Source organism: Apium graveolens, chromosome 4 (genome assembly GCF_009905375.1).
Source record: "Apium graveolens cultivar Ventura chromosome 4, ASM990537v1, whole genome shotgun sequence".
Lineage (NCBI taxonomy): Eukaryota > Viridiplantae > Streptophyta > Magnoliopsida > Apiales > Apiaceae > Apium > Apium graveolens.
In genome coordinates this window covers 262,180,858-262,184,986 of record NC_133650.1, presented here as the reverse complement: position 1 = coordinate 262,184,986, position 4,129 = coordinate 262,180,858, and the positions used below count along the sequence as shown (strand labels likewise).

The 4,129-nt window shown below is 33.1% G+C and overlaps 1 non-coding gene across 1 annotated transcript; it reads left to right on the top strand.

The window, feature by feature from the left end:
- Positions 1 to 214: 214 nt before the first annotated feature.
- Positions 215 to 321, top strand: LOC141723128 (small nucleolar RNA R71). The gene has a single exon (XR_012576119.1). It is a non-coding gene; the product is annotated as a small nucleolar RNA R71 (small nucleolar RNA).
- Positions 322 to 4,129: the final 3,808 nt, after the last annotated feature.

Here is a 4,129-nt window from a genome sequence, read left to right as displayed (position 1 = left end):
TAGCAGTAGATGCATCTACCTCCAGAATTCCTTCTACCTTGCCTTGAGTTAGTCTCTGAGAGGAATATGGTATTCATTAACAGCCATCAGTTCAATCAATTCATAAGCTTCATCGTAGCTTTTAGCCCACAAGGCTCCTGATGCTGCATCAAGCATGGGTCTAGAAGTAGCACCCAAACCATTATAGAAGCAGTTAATGATCATCCAGTCAGGCATCCCATGGTGAGGACACTTTCTAAGTATCTCTTTATACCGCTCCCAAGCCTCACACAAAGACTCTCTAGACTGTTGTGCAAACTGAGTAAGAGCATTCCTGATTGCAGCTGTCTTCGCCATAGGAAAGAACTTAGTAAGGAACTTTTGAGCAAGTTCTTCTCATTTGGTGATAGAGACTGGTGGTAGAGAATGTAACCAGCTCTTAGCCTTATCCCTTAGAGAAAACGGGAAAACCTTAGCTTAATAGCATCTTCAGTAACATTGTTGAATTTGAAAGTGTCGCAGATCTCAATGAAATCTCTGATGTGCATGTTGGGATCTTCCGTTGGAGAACCCCCAAAATGAACTGAATTATGTATCATCTGAATTGTACTAACTTTAATTTCAAAAGTGTTAGTCATGATGGCTGGTCGGACAATGCTAGACTGAATATCATTGATCTTTGGTTGAGAATAGTCCATCAAAGCCTTTGTATTCACTTCCGGTTCACCCATTGCAACAAGAGCTTCTTTTTCTTTCTCAACTAAGATCTCTTCTTCAACTTTCTCCTCAGCTTTTTCCAGTGTTCCCTTTCGAAGTTGAGATAACGTTAGCGTACACACTCTCTAGAGTACCTGAAAAAGCAACAAACAACAAGTAAGTAAAATATCCGAGTCAATGACCTTTAACGAACACTGATGTCAAGCATATAAACTAAAAATTAACACCGAGTCCCCGGCAACGGCGCCAAAAACTCGTTATGACGAAAACACGAGCTAATATTCATGCAAGTATACGCGATCGCAAGTAATATAGAATTAATTCTAGTTCGTTCCCACAGAGACTGGTTTAGGTTAATTTTAATCAATGTACTTATGAAACAATGTTATGGTTATTATTCAATGCTAAGATGATAACAATTTGAGATTGTTTATAACTATGCTTAACTAAGAGATTATACTAAAAAACATTAACTAAGAGATTAAAAGAGATTGATTACTATATTACACAAACATGGGATTCTAACTTCATTAAATACTTCATTCAATAGCCTTTTCGTTCTTTACCTTAGCATGTAATGGTGATGACACAAAACTAGTAAACGTCAACTTTCGTTGTACGAATGCCCTACTACCAGACATCCACGAAAGAGATAGAAGTTGAATAGACACCAATTATATTGAGACCCTATATGTCTGTAGAATTTGACAACATAATGGTTTAATGCGTAAGTTACCTATAGTGATTATATAGGGAAAGTAAGATGGTTAAAATTACCTATGAATCATGCATATCAAATACATGAACCTATGCTAGCATGGTAAGTTCTAAACCCCTAAACTCACTTTCGCTTCATTAGAGATTAACACACTATCTAATAAGATCGCGACGCTCATAAGACGAATAAGCACAACCAATACTAGGATATCATACAATCACCACATACTAAGGCATCGAAACAAATTAGCTAAAGAAATCCATAAGTAAATCTGTTAGAACCCCACGATAACGATTAGCCCATAATCGGACTCAACATCAACGCGGGTTCCGATGAAAGCATGGTATAATAAATGAAGTCTTTATAAAAATAAATAATAAAACCAAATACGTTACTCGTATAGGTTCAACAAATAAGAAAACTAGCATCCAAGATTATAACTTAAAATAAAGAATCACAAGAATAAACTAGATCCTTTTTGCCTTGGTTATATTGTGCTATACAGTCTTCTTACGCCTTCTCCTTAAGCTCTAGTACGTCTTGTTTTGAAAAGACGTACTAACTCTCTACAAACCTGGCGCGGGCGCGCGCTAGCACAGCGCGGGCGCGCCGACATTCTGGAAAAACTTCTACTTTTAATTTCTTGCTGGTTTGAGTTGGCCTTTTCACGAGCAATCTTCTTGAACACAATCCTAACACCAATTTAGCACCAAAACAATGCTAAATCTCCTAAGTCTTTTATTTATGCCTGAAATGCAAAAACACTACAAAACACATCAAATACACAAATAACTCGAGTACAAAACATCAAATCAAGCCTTTATAGAGCATTCTAAGTGGACATAAATGCCACTTAACAAGGAGCTCAAGCAAGCCAAAATAATATTTCTTTTAGAAGCTCAAGTAAACCAAAAGAATGATAACAATACAAGTAAGTTAGAGATATTTTGAAGATGTAAAATTTGGAAGATTCTGAGCATGCCAAGACTACTTACCAACATGAACCACTTAATCTTGATCAATGCAACTCAGGTAACAATGACAAGCTATAGAGGTATGACAAGCTCGTTCTTCTACTCAAATTCTAATAGACAACACGTAATGTTCTCAAGATGCCAAAGTGCAAGGTTCCAAGTGGATCCTAGAGAATCTAATTGTATAGTTATTAACAAGATTATTAGATATCTTAAGGTACTATCAACTCTTGGAGTAAAGTACCCTAAATATATTGTGCTTAACATGTTTGTATATATAGATATAGATTACGCAGGTTGTAAGAAAGACAGGAGAAGCATCTCTGAAACTGTCAACTTAAGTGACAGGAGAAGCATCTCGGGAAGCTGTCAACTTCGTGGAAGAAAATTGATTTCATGTTATGATAAAAAAACAACCTCAAATCTAACAACTCTGTGGAACACTCTATGACAAGGTACCTTTACACCAGGTATCATTTATTTCGAAAGCATGTCTTTTAGTCAGAGAGTCACTTGAAGAAACACTTATTAAATCACTTGTTAAAGTTAATCTTTCAAGGCTGGTTTGTAAGTGTGGGATATCATTCATTGCATATTAGTTGGAAATCCCATATGTAAGGAATTTTTAATATAAGTTCACAAGTATTAAATCTTCAATATTTAAAGGACTTGTGAATTTATCAGTAATCCAGTACCTCGTACTTAGTGCTACTACCTTGATTATCATGATTACAATGTCATAAACATTTGTGGTAGTTAAGTATTATAGCATTAAATTTGAATATTATTTTAATTGATTTAAATTATGATTGTAGACTATTCCATTTCATATCAGTCTCATAATTTAAATTATATTAAAATAATATGCAGCATAGTTATTTGTATCTTGTACGAATAATTGTGATACTTTTAGTATTAGTGATATTATTTAGAATTTTTGGTCTAAGTAATCAATGTTTATTTCTAAAATCACTAATATTGTAAGTTGAAGTATTCTCTAGGTTATTAGCTTAGAAAGTATTTCTAAAATTACTAATTAACCAGAGAGTGATTGCCATGTATATAAATCATATATCCTTTTGGTGATTATTCAAGGATAATAATAAATATTTAAGTGCTAGTATCTAACTCATAGATATTTAGTATTAATTAATTTATTATTTATTTTGGGTAGTTGGGGTTATGGAAATTGAAGTAATTCAGTGATTTTACTTGCTTCATATCTCAAACAAACTTAAAATAAATAAGAAGCATGATTGATTATAACTAAATCTGTCAACAACGATATCTAGTATATTGATTGTAACTTATGTGTTATAAGTTAATTATGAGATTTTGGTTTTAGCGAATTTAGCAATGTTTACATCTCAAGAATTCACTGAAATCAGAATCATGATTATAGCATGATTAGTTGTGTACTAATTCTTGACTTATATCAGTTAATGATACTTAGTTAAGAGTTTAACTATGAACTAATTGTGAAGTATTAATATTTGTGACATTACTTAGAACTCCTCTAAGTAATCAATGTTTATTTTCAATCACTTATACTAATATAAATAGTGTAAAAATCTTTCTTAAGTACAACTATGGACAATGTGGATAATGATTTATTAGAAATAACCATATGTTGTCAACTTAGAATAATTTTGATACTTATTTGCAAATTCCTAAACACTTTGATAACAGTTGCAATACTCAATGGATCAAAGTATATGGAACTTAATATGTTTTTCTATGA